The sequence below is a fragment of the Rhynchophorus ferrugineus genome, unplaced genomic scaffold (assembly GCF_030347505.1).
Source record: "Rhynchophorus ferrugineus isolate W39M unplaced genomic scaffold, kcgeb_rfMv2 rfM3, whole genome shotgun sequence".
Classification (NCBI taxonomy): Eukaryota; Metazoa; Arthropoda; class Insecta; order Coleoptera; family Curculionidae; genus Rhynchophorus; species Rhynchophorus ferrugineus.
This window is the reverse complement of record NW_027472582.1, coordinates 51,823,453-51,845,509: the sequence shown is the minus strand read 5'-3', so window position 1 is coordinate 51,845,509 and position 22,057 is coordinate 51,823,453. Positions and strand designations below refer to the sequence as shown.

The 22,057-nt window shown below is 32.1% G+C and overlaps 1 long non-coding RNA gene and 3 other non-coding genes across 4 annotated transcripts; 1 reads left to right on the top strand and 3 right to left on the bottom strand.

The window, feature by feature from the left end:
* Positions 1-869: 869 nt before the first annotated feature.
* Positions 870-1,503, bottom strand: LOC143193593 (uncharacterized). Its single transcript, XR_013005064.1, has 3 exons — positions 1,351-1,503; positions 1,192-1,296; positions 870-1,122 (listed from the first exon to the last, which is right to left on the bottom strand). It is a non-coding gene; the product is annotated as an uncharacterized LOC143193593 (long non-coding RNA).
* A 4,600-nt stretch (positions 1,504-6,103) lies between these two features.
* Positions 6,104-6,177, bottom strand: TRNAN-GUU (transfer RNA asparagine (anticodon GUU)). Its single transcript has one exon. It is a non-coding gene; the product is annotated as a tRNA-Asn (tRNA).
* Positions 6,178-18,724: 12,547 nt separating this feature from the next.
* Positions 18,725-18,798, top strand: TRNAN-GUU (transfer RNA asparagine (anticodon GUU)). The gene has a single exon. It is a non-coding gene; the product is annotated as a tRNA-Asn (tRNA).
* A 2,353-nt stretch (positions 18,799-21,151) lies between these two features.
* On the bottom strand, positions 21,152-21,225 carry TRNAN-GUU (transfer RNA asparagine (anticodon GUU)). Its single transcript has one exon. It is a non-coding gene; the product is annotated as a tRNA-Asn (tRNA).
* Positions 21,226-22,057: the final 832 nt, after the last annotated feature.

Here is a 22,057-nt window from a genome sequence, read left to right as displayed (position 1 = left end):
AAGCCATTTTCTCACGTAAAAAGTAAACAATAAAAATGGTTAATGTGGGTTATCCCTAAAAGATAAACATATACCATCGCGGACTTTTTTGTAGACCTTTTTATGGTGTACAATACTGTAGTACATTAATTTGATCTAACTCGTAGGGTTAGGCAGCGTTTTTGCTAATTGCTAAATAAGCCTAAAAAAATAGGTTAATTTACGACATCACGTTAGAAACCTCTAAAATTAGCAATGTTGCCTTAGTATATTATGCATGTATTATACATATAAACCTTCCTCTTGAATCACTCTATCTATTGAAAAAAACCGCATCAAAATCCGTTGCGTAGTTTTAAAGATTTAAGCGCACATAGAGATATAGGGACAGAAAAGGCGACTTTGTTTTATACTATGTAGTGATTCTAACGTATATTTAACATGACATATCAATAAATTCATATTGTTGACTTCTTCTCCGTAAAAAATATCAATTACCAATATCATTAATTGTTTTTAATAAATTTTCCCCAAATAAATATGTAATAAAACTTTTATCATTATTATTAAACACTCATTTAAAATAATCAAATAATAAATATATTTTTTAGATTTTTTTTCATTTCCAATTTCAGCAACTTCTTCCCGTCTTTCTGCGATACCGTGTCGAATAAATGTTGCTGGTTGGTTACACTATTGTTTTCTTTTCTACTTTTATGGATAAGTTATTATTTTCTAGAACGTAATTAATATTTTAGAGAGCTAGACTAAATATATCTTAAAAAAGTTATTTTTACAGAATTTGCAATCAAAATGGTTTATTTAAATTGGTCTACGAAGCAAAAGCGCTGTGTTCTAGGATGTTGTATAAATAGTTAAAATAAAACGCATTTGTATTTACATTGTTTATTAATAGCAATTATTTCTTTTTTAAGCATATAATTGTTATACACTAAATACTATTAATACTTTAAGTGTTGTTATGAAATATTATTAATATATTAACGACCGAAATTGAAAACTTTTCGGCACAAACTACCTTTGGGTGTTTTAATGCTTATCTGACCTTTAGGACATGATACAACATTAGACCGTACTGAAAATATATTTCCTCTTTTCCTTTGTAATTGAATAAACTTTTTGCTATAAAATGAAATAACCATATAAAAGATTCAGTGATTGACATAATTATATCCATTAATTATAGCATACCTATTAACCGGATGCGTAGTGGTGGTGGATATTTTATTCCATATATTATTTATATCAATATTTTTCTTATTTTTGGGAAATAACTCATATATATTATTAGTTTTTCTAAAAATAGGCCTGGGCTAAATAAATGATAATTGTTAAAAAAAACAATCTTACGTTGTATCACCGGCGCTGATACTTTGTCCATATTGAGCAAAATTTCTAGGAACCTGGTTACTTTTAACTAGTATATTTATTAATAACAGCAGCAAGACTGGTTTAAACAATCGTGGAAACATGACTTATTAGTGCGGCTAAAACAATCTTACTAAATATAATTATATTTGTGGCTATAGTCAGCTTCTAACCGAGATAAGTTCGTATATCATCGGGTTTTCCATCACTCTTTTCTGAGTGTTATATTTTTGGCAACAAAACGCGATTAAATTTTTAATTGAAGTACTTATTATAATTATGGTTATTATTAGATAAGTAAGAATATTCTCTCGGGAAAATAACAAGAAAGAATAAAAGGCTCCAACCAAGTTATCCACCCTTTAGCTTAGAGATAATTTTTTGGCCAGGAACGACAAAGAAAAAGCGGATGTTTTTCCTAAACATCTCTATCCATTCCCATCCAAAATATCCGTAGATAAGGAAAACAATTTAACTGGGTTCATTTCTAATGGACCTACTACCCGAAAAATTTACTGTTAGGGAAGTAAAACGTATAATAATGAATGGAATTAATGCCTAAAAATCTCCCGGATTTGATCTAATTAGTAAAAGAATCCTACAAGAACTCTCAGAAAAGAGCTTCAAGTTAATAACATTTATATTTAAACGATTAAAATGATATTAATATTTTAATTCTTATATCTAAACTACATCCATAATACTTGAATCAAGGAAAAAGTCATAACTCCTATAAGAGGCTCAAAATGGTACAGAAGAAATTAATCCTATTTCAAACTATCAATTTGGTTTCCGTGACAATAAAATAAGTTCAGAGATTCGACAGTTAAATAAATAAAAACTTAATGATAAAAAATATTACTCGGCTACATTGCTCGATACATGGATTTCAAGTTACTATAAATTGAAAAAAAATTTCCCTATCCGCACTTTTAGTTTTTAAAGTTATATCTCACAGATAAATATTTTATTGTGAAAAAGGGTGGCTAATATACTGAATTAGATCTAATATATTCAGATACTCCGCAGGGCAGTGTCCTCTGCCTATTGTTGTATCTTCTGTATACAGCTGGAACGGATATGCACAAGATACAAAGGACCTTCATATTCATTTATAGGTGAAAATATTGCATATGAAGGCGAATGGGACAAAATCTATTCACGTGACGCTGACCCTGCGTAAGAGTGTAAAGGTACTGGTAGGTACCTCCGATAAATCTTAATAATCTCTCGCAAGCTGATAATGTTAAATAACTGGAAATGCATCTGGATCAACGCTTAACTTGTAATAATTAACATGTAGTAATAAATCGTTGATAATTTGGGCTCAGACTGAACCAGATGTATTGGATCATAGGACGTAAATCCAAATTATCTTTGGATAATAAGAAGATAAAGCTATATAAGTCAATTCTTAGGCCTATATGAACGTATGCTATCAAATTCTACTGTGTTACTAGTAAATCCAGCAAGTTCACAAATAGGTCATCCTTCAGAGATTCCGAAATAAAGTGGACCCATATTATGCACTAGCATAAAAGTTTGTTACTAAACAACCTAAAACAGCGCGATATGCGCTTGGAAACCATAATGACCAACTTTGAAGGAGTGTCAGTGCTCCCAAATGCACTTGCCACAGTTAAATATGCGAAGGTTAAAACGTTTATTACTATCCGACCTGATTAATAGTTACGTAGAATAGTTTTTAGAATAACATAGAATAGTAATGAAATTAATTATAGTACTAGTTTATAAGTTTGTATAGTAGATTATCTATTGAAGCGATCTCCCACATGTCATTGTGTAACATCAATCCCATTAAAAACTTGTGGATTATGAAATGCTAAGAGAATAACTTAAAAAAAGTACATGATCAGCAGTGATCTACTGGCAAAAATTAAACTAACAAGCCTAACTAATAATTTAATATCTAATAAACTAATTTTACTAATTTGGTTGTATGATATAAAGAAAGCTTCTGCTAACTAAATACTTTAAATTAAAAGTGGTGTTTGTAAATGTGTCAATGTCAACAGCCTTGTAACAGAGAAGAGGTGCTTAATAGAATCATAGTTTATTCAAAGTTTTTTGTACATACGTCATCAAGATATTTAATGTATTGTCTGCCGCAATTTGTAAATTCATTTTAGAATCAGACAACATTATCCTTCTCATTTTATTCTAGTTAAAAAGAGACCCAATGCTGTCTAATTTGTTCGAACACGTAAACAAAGGAGCCTGTCAAAGTCGTCCGGTTGTCAGACGTATACAAAATTCTTGAAAGCAATAGTTATAAGAGGTTATAACTTTAACCTATAAACTATTGTGGCTGTATAATTAACTGCAGTTTAGATGTATTATAATGTTAAAATAACATATTTGATAATATTTTTGTTCAATTATTTTATTTATATTATAATTTTTTGTATTTGTCAAAACCAAACTGAACTAAAACTCAAAGTTGATTCGGCAACATTGTGACGTTTTAATGTCACAAATTTAAATGACGTATGTACTGAATAACCTTGAACATATTATAGCTCTATAAATAAAGACGAACTATTACTGAATACAAATTTGCGGTTTACACTGCATTCTTAATCGGTTGGTACAATATATGTTATTATATAGTAACTACATTTCTTAAAAATGAATTACTTCTTACATTACGTATGCTTAGTACAATCTTAATTTACAAATTAACATATCGCTACTGTTCAGTTGTACTGACAAAAATTACATTATACCCCCCATGCTTTCAAATAGAAGGAAAACTTAATTGGCAGTAATTAGTGATATCCTGCCAGCTGTTTACTTAATTTAATATTAGTGTGGGGTACATAAATATCATATTGAAAATGGAAAAAGTCGAGTTTCTCACAAATATGTCCATAAATCAAAAATATTCTTTCCTCGGAGATATGAGAAGGAAAGTTAATTACATAATTGTCAGGATGAAGAAAGTTGAAGAAGAATATTGCGTAATATAATGGACATATTTTCGACTGGTGTAACCTCTAATTAATTGTTATTTCTCGGAATTGTCAAATTCCTTCTCCCTCTTCGCTCCATTTGATATGACATTTGGGAATCATCAGCTTGCTCATGTTCTAATATCTGTTATATTTAATAAAATTTCTAAAATAATTATTCCATAAAACTTATAATATATTTTTGATATAGGTTATTACAGCATTAATTTATTTAATATTTATTATAGAGAAAAAAAAATTACCTAAACTTATGTACCAGCACATCATTTTGGGTTTATTAGCACAAATGGAAAATGTTCGTTGATTACATTTGTTGACGACACTGCGATTCTGACTATTCTACTATTAAGTTAGGAATGATAGTCAGCAACAATTAGTAACAATGTAAAAAATATAATAAAAAAATTTACATAAATCATTTTTAAATAAACCAGATGTCTTCTGGGATGATCTCCAATTTGGTCACTCTCTAGTCGGAAAGCGTACGCCGAGGATAGTGGTTCGGAACCTACGTTAAGCAGTAAGTCCAGTCCACATAAACCCTAACATATTTGGTAAGGAGACTATAAAATATGTTTTAAAAAATCAAAAATTGTAATAGCTTGTTATACTATTAACAGAAATAACAGATTAATTGAAAAGTCCCCGGCCTGTCACATAGATAGCGCTACTAGAATTAAATTCATATGTTTTTTAGTTAGCCCTAACCCTCAAAAGATGTGTGTATAAATTTGATGGCTGTCGGATCATTAGTCAGTGAATTGTAATATTTTGAGTGAAGAAACTTTTTAATTGTGAAAAAAATGGATAAAAAGGAATTTCGCGTATTGATAAAATATTGCTTTTTGAAGGGAAAAAATACAGTTGAGAGGAAGCTTTGTGCAAAGTGGGTGCCGTGCGAGCTCACTTTTGGCCAAAAACATCGACGAGTTGATGATTCGGAGCAGTGTTTGAAGATGATCAAGCGTAATAAACCCGAGTTTTTGCGTCGATATGTGACAATGGATGAAACATGGCCCCATCATTTCACTCCGAAGTCCAATCGACAGTTATCCGAGTGGACTGCGCATGATGAACTCGGTCTAAAGCGTGGGAAAACGCAACAGTCGGCTGGCAAGGTTATGGCGTCTATATTTTGGGATGCGCATGGAATAATTTTCATTGACTACATTGAAAGAGGAAAGATCATCAACAGCGACTATTACATAGCGTTATTGGACTGTTTGAAGGAGGAAATCGCCGAAAAACGGCCGCATTTGAAGAAAAAGAAAAGTGCTGCTTCACCAAAATATTGTTCCGTGTCACAGGTCAGTGAAAACGATGGCACAAATTGATTGGTGTCCTTACTTCTTGCTTCCTCATCCACGACTATTTTCTGTTCTCAGATCTCAAAAGAATGCTCGCTGGGAAGAAATGTTCGTCGAATGAAGAGTTGATCGCCGAAACTGGGGCCTATTTTGAAGCAAAGGACAAATCGTACTACAAAAATGGTATCGAAAAGTTAGAGAGTCACTATAATCAATGTATTCCCCTTGAAGAGAAATATGTTGAGTAAAAAAACTAGTTTTTCCAAAAAAATGTGTTTTACTTTCAATTGATTTCTTATATTTAAAACAAATATACTTGATTAGTTATAAAAATATTTTTGTAACGAAATCTGGAGACAGTTATAATTCGTATTAAATTAGCAATAAACAATGTTATATTAATCAAGGACCAGTGCACAATGGAAAAAATATTATCGCCCCCGGGTGGGCTCGAACCACCAACCTTTCGGTTAACAGCCGAACGCGCTAGCCAATTGCGCCACGGAGGCTCACGACGTCATTTACTAGTCACGTAGAGTAAAAACTAGTGTTGGGAACTATCGACTGAAAATAGAAACAGTCGATAGTCGCAAAACAGTCGAACTTGTCAGTAATAAAAAAAACTAGGGACTGAAAATAGTAATTACTATTTCAGTCAAATGCACACTTCGGCTATTTTTCTCTTAGTGATAACAGACGAAGATGTACGAATTCCTTCCCGCACTAATTTTGAAGGAGGGAAGGATGGAGATAATAAGATAATAAGAGGCTAGTGGCAGTGTGAAAAAATGAATGGAATATTGATGAATAATACATTTAATCGTATTTTAATATTCGGAAAGTAACAATAACATAAGCCGGCTTGGTGGCACACTGGTTAAGGCGACAGAACGGTCTTCCTACTGTTCGGTAGTCGCGGGTTCGAATCCTGTTAGGGCATGGATGTACTTTATGTTTGAAATTGTAATTGTAAATTTATTTATAGGCAATAGAGGAACATCCAATAAGGAATAATCGTCTCAGTCACGCCAGTAACCAGGCTGGGTATGACCGGATGTCTTCTGGGATGGTCTCTTAGTTGGTCACTGGCCAGTTGGTAGGGTTAATGTTGAGAACCGTGGTTGAGGGAACCCACGTTAAACAGTAGGTACAAATAAACCGTCGTTGGTAAAAAGAAGACTTTAAAAAATTTATAAAAACAATGGTATAATATGTTTACGATTTTTTTTCAACCGTGTCATAAGTGAGACGAATACGTATATTTCTTTTCGAACTTTTTTTAGAAAGAAAAGGAAAGAGATAATTGCTGTTAAATTAGCTTAAAAAAGTTTAATTTTAAATGATGTAAAATTATTCTTATATTTTATATCTTTGACTTGATTGTAAACAGAAATTGAACACTAAATATTTGTATCGCATCTTCTCAATGAATCCTTATCAACTATTTAATAATCGCACCCTTTTAGATACAATTATAATTTTATTTATCGATAATAATTAATATATTATTATTATTATAGTAACATATTATTATAGTTTAACATAGGTTTTAAAATTCAAAGGGCTTGAACTAACATCGAGAGGCTTACAAAATCGAAAAAGTCAATAAAAAATACTTAAGAGTTGCTAGGATAACATAAATGCAGTCAAAATTATTCTTCTATTTATATATATTGTTATTTACAAATATATATATATATATATATATATATATATATATATATATATATATATATAGATATATATATATATATATATATATATATATATATATATAGATTTATATATATATATATATATATATATATATATATATATATATATATATATAGATATATATATATATATATATATATATATATATATATATATATATATATATATATATATATATATATATATATATATATATATATATCAAATCTGCGATACATTCTTTATTATTGTAGAAGATGATATAAAAACTCTTCTCAGTTTATAATAGTGTAATAAAATATTGTATTATATTATGTTTATCGTATATTTATATGTATACAAACATATATTTAGAATGTATTTATCAATTTTATGATAAAATGTTATAAAATGTGTTTTCAAAATAAAAACATATTCATGCCAAGTTGTATTTGTAGCGTAGATTACATATTGTGGTAATTATAAAATAATATAGGGTGAAACAATTAATTTAAAACCATATGATTAAATCTAATTACAGGATAAATAAATGAATAAACGTTTAGAGACTAAAGTAACAAGTGTACAAATTAATATAGTTGAAGCCTTTATTAAATAATTTAGAGTGATCACTAACATCTCCTCCTCCAAAAGGAGCCTCCAAAACAATTTTCCAGAGGTTCTGGCGAGTCGCTATCGGTGTGTTTGAACCTAAAAGTCCGCTTCTGGCGATTGCTTCTTTCAAATGGTTCAGGTTTTTATAGAACATCTTTGAATTAAGAATTGATATGATGACTAAGATTTGATTTTATTATATACCCATCCCACCAAACCTTCCTGGGCGTTACTTCTTGTTATGATTTTTTTTTGGTGATGTGAGAACAGCCAAAAGGAGGTTTTAATATTTCGTACTTTTACAGTGCTAAAGGGTAAGTGGTCTGTTCAGTCCAGTCCAGTCCAGTAACTACAAATGATGAAATTAACTCGTGCGATTATATTTTTAGCTTTCTATATGGCTTAAGACAACAGTGATCGATCAGCTTAATTGTTCATTCGGTGATAAACACCACTATAAATCCTACAGCACTGTAAAAAAATTGTGAAGAGCCAAAATCAGCTGTTGTGCCAGAAAAAATCGTTGGTGTACGTGATCTTGTAAAGTAACATTCCGTCAGTGACATTCCGCGAGATTAAAGTATTCTTAGATATTACTAATTAAAATAATTCAAAATTATTAATTATATGATCTTTTGGTAAAACATTTGTTTGAATATATACACATAATTTAACAATTGCTAAAAAGACTCCCTACTGTTAAATTCAAGGTTCATCAGACACCGTTTATAACATCTACACACGTAACAATGCACAGCCTATATGCCCGAAAGATGGAAGATCGAAAATTGACTGTGTGGCACTTTAAATATTATGCAAACACAGCTCACGTACCAACAGTGGCATTGGAGCAACCTAGGGCGGTCAGTTCTGAATGAAGAAATTCAGAAAAAATCGAAGAAGAAAGAGAATCGTTCTTCGTCAGGACTATGACTTACACATCGACTCAAGCGAAGGAATCTATCCTAGAAATCTATCCGCGGTGCAGTTTAGATTTGACCCCAAATGATTTTTTATTTCCATGCATTAAAAAATTGCGTGGTTAACGATTTCGATAGCTATAATCTAAATGTCGGTGTGGTGATAGCAAGGACTTAAATTGGCTTTTGAGATTAAATGAAGTTAATGAGCACGATAGAGTATAATATACTTAGATAGAATATAACTTTTAACAGGGTTTTTGCTATCCTAAAATTGTTGAATTCGATTACATACATTTCCCGTAAAACATCCAACTGACGTCATAAATGATGTCAAATATATAGTTCTTCCAATAAAACATCTAAAGCACATATATGATGACGAGCATACTACAAAATACAGCTCGTAGAAATGTAAAATTTGTTTAAAACTTGAAGCTGATATTTCCTTCTCATTTTACCCATTCCCATCCATAAGTTTGTTAGCCTCTTTATTTCAGATCTGACGAGAAAAGATCACATTGACGTCGCGTTTTACGCTGACGACACTGATTTCTTCACGGCCTCCAGATTAGAGATTACAATTCAAGAATGTTTACAGAAGCAGCTCGATCATGCGGTCAAGTGGTTTAAATTTTGGAGGTTGTAAATTAACCCCCTAAAATCACAGGTCATCATTTTCTGGGATAACAAACATGCTATTTTCTGTGATCTGTCCAACAGACTTCCTATCTCCATCAAATGCTTATTTTACAAGATGTTAATTCGGTCCGTACTTCTCTATGGATCTAATAGCTACTTCAAGTTTGTTACACCCAATCAGATGAAATGGCTTCAAGTTTTCCAAAATAATCTCCACAGGAGAATCTTAAACGCTCCATGATTTGTCAGAAATAACCAAATTCACAGGGAAACTGACTCTCCAGAAATCAAGCACTTTATATTTCAATCCTTCCATAAACAAAAACTCAAAAATAGTAGCAGTAGCGACCCACAGGGGTCAACTCTATAGGCGGTACTCACAATGAGGTTTCGGCTTAGTGTATTGGTAAGCCCAGAGGCAGTTGTTACTCCAGGGCAAGTTTCCGCGTCTAAGTATGCGTCATGCATTCCACCGCCTTGTTTTAGACCAGAACATAAAAAAAGGAAAATGGTTACCATATGGATAAACTGTAAATACCTTTTCGAAACGATTCAATATTGGGATTCAGCCTATTTTTATTGATTTTTATGGGATTATGATTGGCGATGGATCTCCTCCAGTAACCCCAAGTGTAAAAAGTAATGTATTAATTCAAGAGGTCATGAAGTCTTTCTGTTCATAAGGTGTGTTCAGCAATGTGTAGCATGCTATATGATTATAAAATCGAATAAAAGTGTCAGAGCAGATGTATAACGAAGTCAGTCTAACAACTTGTTGTGAAAAGGGGTTGGAATAAAGAGTAATAGATATAAAGTCGTTCTGTTAACAATTCTCGGTTACACGTTGAAGAGCTCTGAAGGGTATATTATTGTAGCTTGAATAGGAAGTTCCGCCTCAATCAGTGTACGCATTAAACATACGCTTCTGTTGCCTAACCAGATAGATGCAGCATAACTTGGCCGGCACACTACTTCTAAGGGCTGAAGTAGTGCGAAAATTGATAGATGATTGGATTTTTGAGAAACGTTCCTTCGACACGGCATTGCCATTTTGCCAGAAGGATGAGACAAAGCTGTAGGAAATGATGGAAAATATTTTTAATAATATAAATTCTTTCTTATACTATTTTTTGTATACAACGATGAATTATTCGCAGAACATTTAGCTAACTTATTTCAACCGAATGATATAGGATCTATAATAGATATTAATCCCGTTTAACAGCCCGATGTAACAGTAAATCTGATTTCTCCAATAGAAGCCACAAAAATTGACAACAACCTCAATACTAAAAAGGCTCCTGGAATTGATGATATTCCACCTGGAGAATTTAAAGAGCTGCCACGAAAAGCGATAATCATATTGACATATATATTCAATGCCTGTTTGAGACTGAACCACTTTCCGGAATGTCTTAAAGTTGCTGGAATAATTATGTTTAAAAACCCTGACAAACCGGCAGAATAAGTTGGATCTTACAGGCCTATTTCGCACAGCTGTTAAAACGCATTAAACTATTTTTAGAAATACCAGACTTCCAGTTTGGATTTCGCAATCACTATTCAACTATCGACAATGTGAAGTGCACAGAGTAAAAGCAGTGGTTGAAAAGGTATTCAAAAAGAAAAGAAATGCCGCCCTGCAATATTCCTGGATATCTTACAAGCTTTAGACCGGGTATGGCATTTGGGATTAATCTACAAGATGAGCAAATTGTTACCGCGGAATTATGGTCTACTGCTGGAATCATATCTTTTCGAAAGAAAATTTAAAGTCTCGTATGAGAAGGGGCATTCACAACAATTAAAACTATTTCGGCTGGTGTTCCATTAGGTAGTGTCTTGGGGCCATTTCTATATCAGTTTTATACTGCTGATATATCTCAACTACAAAAGAAACAGTACTTAGAATATTTGGTGACGACGCAGTTATAATGGCAAAAGATGTATCTCTGTGTAAGGCTACTGAACAAGTACAAGTAGCGGTCAACAAGATCTACAAATGGACTAGACACTGGAAAGCAACACAGCTTAAGAGCTTCAAATCTGTCCATGTTAATTTTGCGTTGCGACGAATTGACAAAAACTTAATTATATCTCTTGACGGAAGCCCGATTCCCCAAGCAGAATCAACTAAATACCTCGGAATATATCTCGATGGTAGATTAACTATGATGTGATATATAAAGCAAATTAGACTCAAAGTGAAGTAATTGTACTGATTAGTCGGAAGATATCCTTAACTTGATATAAAATCAAAGGGATTGGTTTATCAGTCAATCATAAAGCCTGTTTGGACCTATGTGGTGCAAATTTGGGGTTGCGCTAAAACATCAAACCAATTAGTAATCCAACGCATCGAAAACAAAGTTCTACTATTAACTACCAATGCTTATCGCTACGTAACCAACGAACAGATGCACCATGATCTCGGAATCAAATAGATACACGAAGTGTAAATGCAATGCATGAAATCGCATCAACGTGTAAGCGCTACAGCTAGTGGACAACGCAAGAAATCAGAAGATTAAAGCGAACCAAACCAAAGGAATTAGTTTAGTGTATAAGTGTATTTTTAACTTTAGCTTAAGTAGGTTAGTTTTATTCTAATTTGGGAAAAGCATACTGATGTAATAATCCCGTACTGCTCCGTGCTGGCGTCATAAGTTTTGATGACGTACATTGGCTGTTTTATTCGATAGATTTTTTGTCACATCTTCTTTAGAAATTCCTCTAATTATCTAATGGCGTCTTAAGTACAGTTTCCACGAAGTTGGTATCTACGATTATCCTGTCATATTCAAACACATTCATTCAGTGACACATAAAAAAGTCAATACTGACCCCTTTCCGTTTATTTAATAAGGTAATTTCATTTTTTTATGTGCTTCATGTGTAAGAGATAATTATATTTTGTAGATTTTTCCTCCAACGATAAGTTACACATGTATATTTACAAATATTAAGTTTACCGTATTTTTAAAGAAACTGATAATATTATTTGCCCTGCCTGTCTTTGTGATTACGGTTGCCTATGCAGCAGGCGGTTTCTCAGTACTAAGACCAGTAAGTGTTACGAAAATATTCCTGTAAGAAATATTTTTAACAAAAAAATTGAACCGACTTTAAAAAATGAATAAGGAACTGGCTAAAAAGTAAAAAATAATTAAATTTAGATTTTTAACACACAGGAGAAAAACGCTTTAAATTAAAATATGTTCATAATAATCCTAATAACTAAATAACGAAACGAAAACCTTTTTCGAACTACAAACTACATGTATTTTATATTCTACTATAAACACACAATTTAGATTAATAATATAAACCATTTATCTATTTACAATATTATTTTAAGCCGGCTTGGTGGCGTAGTGATAAAGGCGATAGGACGGTCCTCCTACTGTTGCGATAGCCGCGGGTTCGAATCCTGCTGGGAATGGTCGTAAATTTATGTTTGTGATCGTTCAAAATTTGTGATTGTTCTAGACAAGAGTGTAAAAGCCGACAAGCAAAATGATCCCAGTCACGCCAGTAACCAGGCTGGGTAAGACCGTATGTCTTCTGGGATGATTTCTAAAGTTGGTCACTCGCCAGTCGGTAGGCTTAATGCTGAGAACCATGGTTCGGAGCCCACGTTAAACTTTAGGCCCAGTACAAATACATACATGTTTGATACACATACATACATACATACTGTACAACATGTTTGAGATTAAAATTTTTTGTATGTCAAAGCCAAACTGAATTAAAACTCAGAGTTAATTCAGCAACATTGCAATATTGCGACGTCACAAATATCCATGACGCATTATTAAAAAAACTTTGAATAGACTATAGCTATGTAACTGTTAAATTCATATTAATGTTAAGTGGAATAATAAGTACCTATGGTAAGAATTGAAACGTGTTTATATACATGTAATAATTAATAATGACCCTTCTAAGAATCGCTTGACGCCAATTTTTAACAAAGGTTTTTTTTGCTTTTCAATATTTGAGAACTTATAATTATTTAGGGCATAGTGAATACTATATATACTAAATATATTTATTTAATTCACCGGGAATCATTTCCAATGGGATTATCGGTTTAACCTAAAACATCTTGCTTAAAAGCTCTTTACCACTCGATACAACATATGTTCAACAACAATCGCTTTTGTCAGTTTGACTATGGACCCAAGAAGAATATGGAAGTTTATAATAGTCGAGAATATACTGATCATCCACTAGGAAAAATTACCGTACCTATACATAAAGTTTAATATTTTTGATCTTTTAAATTAGGAGTTAAGTAATTTTGTTGCATTAGAATATATTGTTGATATGTGCTTAATGTTTATTTTGTTAGGATAATGAACTTCTTAATAAAAAACTTCCAAAACAAGCAAACATTTTTGGATATACTGCAATTAAAAATTATACACATATTGATTTCTTATGGTCAAGGAGATTAAAAGAAGATATCTTTGATAGAATTTTAAAGTTACTGAAGGCCAGCTAATGTTAAAATTAACAAACACTTTTTGAAATTAGACAATCAAATATAATAAGCTGCGAATAATATTATTTTCTTTGATATTATCACTGTTGTTTAATTTAATTGCAAAACCCATGTTTGAATATTGGACTTTCAATAGTTTATAGGTTGAGTTTGATGGGTAGTTCTAAAATCTTTTTACAAAACTTACTTTGAATCTAAATAAAATATTTATTAGTAAAATCCGAAATTATATGGCTAATATTTTACTCCTTGAAAAGAAGAGGAATGATGTGATGTACCATGGCAATAATAACACTAAACATATATCAAATTATTTGTTTAATTTATGTAAACCTAGTTAACTATTGTAAACTAAGGGCATATATTGTCTATCCAAGGTTTTTTTATACATACGTCATCAATATGTTTAATGTATTGCCTGGCGCAATTTGTAAATTCGTTTTAAAATCAGACGATATTTTCCTTATCATTTTACTCAAGTTAAAAAGAGACACAATGTCGTCTGATAAGTTCGAACGTGTAACAGAATTACGCTGTCAAAGTCGTACGGTTGTCAAACGTATGCAAAATTCATCAAAACAATAGTGGTAAGAGGTTATAAACCGGCAAAAGTTATTTTAATACTTTGCTTGTTTTGATAAACTTCACTTCATCACTGATATATCCAAAAATTGAAAAATATGATCTCGAATTCACCGAAAAAAAAAACTATCCTTAACGAAGAGGGTGACAAATCAAGATCAGCTATGTGTTAGCTCTATCAAAGATTAAATATTTGAAATATATTAAAATAGTGAGTCGTTTTTCAATACAAACATAGTTTAATACAATTATTTCAAAGGAAACTGTTAGTCTGAAGAGTATCCAAGAGGTCAAATGGAACTTCCGGATATTACTTTTAAAAGAATAAAGTTTTTAATACATGGTATGGATATTTCAAAATGGGACTAATATACCGTCCCATATATAAACCAATAACAGTCACTCATGGCAAGATGACATAGATGAAAATAGTGTTATGACAACAAAAGTTGACAGAGAAAGGTAAATGTAGGAACAAGTTTTATTAGTCATTACATTTATTACTAATTCACTGCAGATATGTTGTTCTTCATGCTGGAATCAGGAATGGTCAATAATACCTTCGGTTTGGATGAACTCGATAAAACACATTGAAGAACAAATTGACAAATGATGGAATTGTGAACAAATCTTATATATATATATATATATATATATATATATATATATATATATATATATATATATATATATATATATATATATATATATAGGAAATTAACTAGCTTATTTATTCACTTGAATGAAGCTTTCTGAATATAATATGATTCAATGCTGCCAATTCCTGAGACAGGGTGATGTGAATGGAAACAAGTAAAGATGAGTATATAATTAATATAAGATAACTCTAGGAAATCTTATTGTAGAGTATAAAAGATATGTGTAATTGTTCAGAACATACGTGAGCATTTAGTTAAAATGTGCCATGATAGAAACAATAGTAACTGTTTGCAGATATGGCAAAGGCATTAAGGAGAATACAGTGATTAAATCTAGTTTTATTTAGAAACATGAATACAGGTATTAATAGAACAAACGAAGGAGAAATACAGTGATATCAAAATATGTTTTCAAGTATAAGCTCTAACGAAAGTCACAAGAACTAAGTGTAAAATATAAATATGCCCTGCCCTCTATTGAAAGTAAAATATATTGCTTGGATATACAATTGTTAATTAGGTGGATAGGCCTCCAGGGTAAACAACTAGAAACGATTTTAGAACTCTAACTCATAGATGGTAAGGAAGAGAGTTCAATGTAAATATAATCAAACACAACTTTAACCTACAGACTACTATAATTGTGTACTTAATTTTTAAGTCCTTTAAGTACTAATAATATGCGAATTACTTTACTATAATGTTAAAATAAATTATATTTGATAAAAGTATTTTTGTTTAATCATTTTATTTATATTTAGTATTTTGTTGTATGTCAAAGCCAAACTGAACTAAAATTCAGAGTAGATATGGTAACATTGCGACGTTTCGACTCCACAAATTTAGATGACGCATGTACAGAATAATTTTGGATAGACTGTATGATAACTTAGTTAAAATACATTTTTTAAAATAGAATACACTAAACAATTGAATCTTCTTTTACAATATTAAAGACATTAAAAATCTAATAATAAAGTTTATTAAAAAGTAAAATCATTTATATGATAATTAAGAAATATTAGACAAGTATAATTAAGACTGGTAGATGGGGATAAAATAGTGACAAAGGGTTTAAAATACAATGAGTAATAATAAAATCAGCTGTTCAGCATATGTTCTATGGTAATTTATTGGTTGCATACATATGGAAGCTAATAGAAAATATTCTAATATAAAGTTATTTAACTTTTATTCATATTTAATAATCCTTTTCTTATCGAAGTATTATTGGCAATATTGTATATATTCAAGAAAACTGTAACATACTGGTTTATCTTCGCAGGTATTCAAATGAGTAATAAAGTTTTTTCTCCACAGAGGTCCCTAAGCGTTCATTTCTGTAGGACTGCTCATTTGTGGCTTGTTTGTTGATTTTGTTTGTTTGAAAACTCACTACTATTTTGGGAAAATAATTTGCATGAGAACAGAAAGCAGTGGTTGATTTAAAACTTATGTATTTTGATATCAAAGGCTATATGTGATCGACGGGAGTATTAAGGAATGAAATAGTAAAGGTGAAAGAGTGAGAGAGACGTCGTCGTGCAGGTCTTTTATAACCGGAATTACATGGCACCAATCATTTAGCGTTGCCGACCTTTGAATCCAGTGTGGGTGTAATTGCGATGGCCTAAAGAGACGCAGCTGTCGCTACATTAGTCCCTTCAAAGTGGAGCTGCTGCGAACTGTATGTCTATGTAGTGAAAGTACCTGAGGACTGTTGCAATCAGGAATTAATGGCGTTGGGATTTCTTGTAAGGTTAAGATCCAACCTTGGTTAAGAGATTTGCAGGATCATCTGCCGTTGCCAGATAAGCAGGACGTAGTATTTTGTCGGTCGTTCTGATTTGATTTGAGGTACCTGTAAATGTGGAAGCTCACGTGTCCAGCCTCCTGGTGCAAGGGTCTTCATCATTACGTCTTATTGGACTGCTGTGGTCTTCATCCGCCACGCTAGTATTGCGGGAAAAGTCGACCGTATAGTGTTGATAGGTTCTTCATGTTTTCCTTCCATATGGATGTTGAGCACGTGGATTCTGTTGCGTTTATTGATCTGGTAGGCAGTTCGATCACGAGGGAGTCACTAATTGTAGGAATGTTTGTTAATTGGTTTTGTTTGTTTGGTTTGTCACCACTATTTGTGGAAGGAATTTGTACGAGAACAGAAAATACTGATTGATTTAAAAGTTGTTTATTTCGAAGACTGCATGGACAGGATATTAGGCTACCTCAACTTTAAGCGAAAGGGTTAAGGAAATTAATTAGTAAAGAGGAAAAAGAGAGACGGTTTTTTACCAAGATGTCCAGCTAGTATCAATTGGTTTTTTGCTGATGTTGCTTCGAGTTCGGGAAATTTAATTTTGCGGCCGACAGAGACCTGGAATACGACTGCCATTGCAGTATTTTAATTACCTACCGCGAATGATGAGAGAGAACAGTTTTATCAGCTAATTTGAATGTTGCAAGGTGCCAAGGGAAAACCTCGCATTAAGTATGTTCGTGAAAATTTTCACAAACGGGGTGTCTGATTCGATATGGGTGTTCGTGTTTCTTAAAAACCACGGGGTATTAAGCAGTGTGCGGACATCTTTGGATTAGAACTCTTTGATGTTATGCATGTTGTCTCCCAGAAACGTATTCGTATTGTATTGTATAACGTATATGTAAGGCAGACTGATAGGATCAGCATTTTATACAGAGTCGTTTTCTGGGGAATTGGTAGTTTACTTTTTCAGCTATAGAAGGATATAGAATGATATAGAAGGATATAGAAGGCTTTCAGGATATAGAATGCCATGCCACTGCTTTTGCAGAAAAGAGTGACGTCGTCGTGCTGGTGTTTTATACCCGGAACTGCATGGTACCTATTCTCTAGCGTTAACAAACCTTTGAATCTCGCGTGTGGTGGCCTAAAGAGATGTAGTGATGAAAAGAGATATGTTTGATAATTCATTACATGGCCTAAATGTAAATGAGAGAAAAAACAATGTTATTGCAACAAATTTAGGAAAAAGTGCTGATGCTTGAAATCTTGTTAGGAAGGTAAATCGAAATTTTTACACCGCATTCTTACAGAGGTCTTCGATTTACTGTAATGATTCCAATCGACAAAAAGTATATGGAAAAGGAGACTGTATACTACATATATTATAAAAAGAGTGGTATTCAAGGCTTTTATCCGCGTTTGGTTCCGAATCTTCAATAAATTGACGAGATTTTGGCAGAATCTCATCTGCCATCATCAGGTTTTGCTTCCTTTTATTCTATCGTCAACCGTGTTAGTTAAGTAAGACTTAGGGTTTCTCCAAGAATAACCTTAAACAGTGTTTATTCAAATCAAATAGATAATATATTTGCTACAGATGTTATATAAGCATCTATTTTAAACCTGTAATGCTGTTTGTCAGTGATTATTACTATGTTTTTATCACGCTTGCCTAGAAAAACTGAATCGTGAGCCTCCGTGGCGCAATCGGCTAGCGCGTTCGGCTGTTAACCGAAAGGTTGGTGGTTCGAGCCCACCCGGGGGCGATAACATTTTTTCCATTATGCACTGGTCCTTGCTCAATATAACATTATTTAATGCCAAATAAATATAAGCTGTAATTATATCCAGATTCCTTTACAAAATTATTTTTATAAAGAATTAGGTATAATTAAATTTATAAAATGTCGGTTAATAATAGTAAGTTATTGAATTTTATAAAAACTCATTATAAATTTTCATTCTTTTGTCACTAAATTTCTGCTAATCATTTGAATCGATTTCAAACATTTTGTGTGCAGATTCATAGAATGGTAAAAATCCAAAAAGAGGAATAAAAGAGGAGGGATCCAAAAGGTTACTATATAAATTAACTTGACAATTTTCAATATTGGGTTTACAGTCCCGACGCGTATTTTCATTTTTGATGAAAATTAGATCTACTAAGACAATCCCAAGTACAGGAGATCATTAGTTAGTTTTAGGAGAGCCCTTTTTATTAATACTGAAGCGGAATATTTATGGATATAAAGTCGTCTGCTGTGCGTATGGCGGGATCAGCAAGGTATTATGTATTTATATGCCGAAGTATAGTGAACAAACTGAATGACGTATTCTTGTAAATATAATTATTTCGAGACGACCTATTTATGTAACAGAAAGTTTGGCGAAGGTTGTATAAATTAATAAAAAATATTTTAACTATTATGTTGAACCATTTTTTTCTGCTGGAAAATTAATAATAATTTACACTAGCAATTAGTATTTAAAATCTGGTAAAAATATTATAATAATTTCTTATTAAAAAATAACAATTACTTAAACTATATATTGTATTAATGAAAGCTGTAAATAATATATATATTTGTTAGTGTTTTTATTTAGAGCAATAGCATCTTTCATAGCGGTCGAATACGCTTTTCTCTTCACTGATTGAGGCTTAATACTCACTGCTTTTTGCGATAAATCAGGTTCTTCTCCATGATTATGTTCAGTCACATAAGAAGTGATTAATTTCCATACATTCATACAGCTCGCTCGAATACTTTTTAAAACAATAACACGACCATCTTCTCTTGTCCCCATTCCTGACCATGATGCATTCCATGTTGTTGGATAGCTGTGTACCAGGTTTGACTGGAAGCCAGCACATATCGGTACTTACGGCAATAAGCGTGCTGATCCTGCAGCAAATTATGTTTCACTTCCTTTGGGAAATACCCTTCTTTCACAGTAAAAAAACATTTACCATAAGTTCCCCATAGTTTATTTGGGATCTTCAAACTAAGACTAATAAGTAGCTAATTAAGACAATGTGAAGCATCTTCAACATCCTTTCTATACCACCTAGCCACTCCCACGTGGTGAAGCTGAATCAGCTAAGACTAGGCCACTGCATTTTCACAATTTGCCATTAAACTAAACACTAACACTGGTGGTACACTAAGCACTGGTGGAACACTAAACTGCGAACTTCTACAGTTCTACCTCCTACACCCCTCGATTCATCATCTATCGGACCTTTGTCCCCGCCTTGTTTCCTTCCGACAAATGCTCCATTTATATAACTATTAAAACAGTGCAGATAATAGCAGTTATATGCTAATGGAATCCTTAAAATAATTAGTATATATCTATAGGATTTAACTCCTGCGAGATCGGTGTGAATTTTTTGTATTATAACTTACATATTATTGTGCCCGTTTTATCCCGTATTATATTTATTATATATTATATATTATATATTATATATTCTATATTTATCCCGATTTATCGTAACACTCAAATTGTTGACGTAGGGAGATATCTACAGGAAGAATTTCATTCGATTTTAGCAGCTTGTATAACAAGCGCAATACATAACATCTTCAGGCTGATTCCATCTCATGCACAACAAGACTTTATATCATCATATTGACATGGAGAGCTCTCCAAAACTAACCAACGACCTCCTGCGCTTTGGATTGCCTTATTAACAGTGAAAATACGCCAAAGAAAAATATTATTTTTTGACTGGCAAGCAATGAAACTCTAATATTGAAACTTGCCAAGTTAATTTATATAATAGCCTTCCTTTCTTTACAATTCCATGTAAACAATTGATTTATCATCGGCCAAGAAATATGGAAGTACAGACACATTTTCTAAATCAAAATTGGTTCAACTAACGAGCAAACATTTAGTGACATACACATGTACAGAAGAATTAAAATATAAATTAAGTTTTTAAAAAATACAATAACTTACTATATTATTAACGGAAACAAATTTAAATTAATTATACCGGATTCTTTATAAAAATAAAAAAGCTGTAAAAAATTAAAACTTACATTAATTTAGCAATAAACAATGTTATAATAATAAAAGAGCTGGGATAACTACAATGAAGAAAAACATTATCGCCCCCGGGTGGGCTCGAACCACCAACCTTTCGGTTAACAGCCGAACGCGCTAGCCGATTGCGCCACGGAGGCTCATGATCTGTTTTTTCATGGCATGTGTGATAAAAACCTAATAATAAACACTAAAAATAACAGTACGGCAGATTAAAAATATAGTCAATTTAAAACAGTAGTGACAGGTGTGTCAATACTTGTTTGTTTAAAGTTGTAAATTCGTTTTACAGTCAGACAGTATTATCCTTCTCGTTTTATTCTGTTTAAAAAGAGATAGAATGCTGTCAAACGTCTGCAAAATTATTCAAAATATTATAATTAGGGGTTATAAACCGGCTAACCTTATTTTAACGCTTTGTTTTAATAAATTGCAAATCGTCGGGGTTTTTACTGAAGGTATTTTTTACGCGTTGCAGCTGCACTGAATAAGAAGTACGGGTACAGTCACTAAAATATCTCAAAAAATAAAACAATATAACTTTAACTTCACCAAAAAGAAACCGTGTCTATGCGAAAAAGGTGACGAATCAAGATATGCTTGTTGTTAGCTGTATCAGAGATATCAGAGAAAAATGTTAGTCTGGAAAGTATCCATAAAACGCCAAACCATATTCAGCTATTTGAAGGATCTGGAACATCCCTTCATACACTGTTGGGTAACATTGGATTTAAGTGGTCTAAAGATAGCCCACGAAGAGGTTTAACGGAGTTCTCAGAGGTTGCTTTTAAAAGAATACAATTTTTAAAAACATATAACAAAATCAAGAAGGAATTATCATATCAATTTATATATATAAATGAGACATACATATTTCAGAATGGTTTATTATGTCGCTCATGGCAAGATGATAATAAATATAGTGTAAAGACAACAAAAGTTGATGGAAAAAGGTAAACGTTGGAATAACTA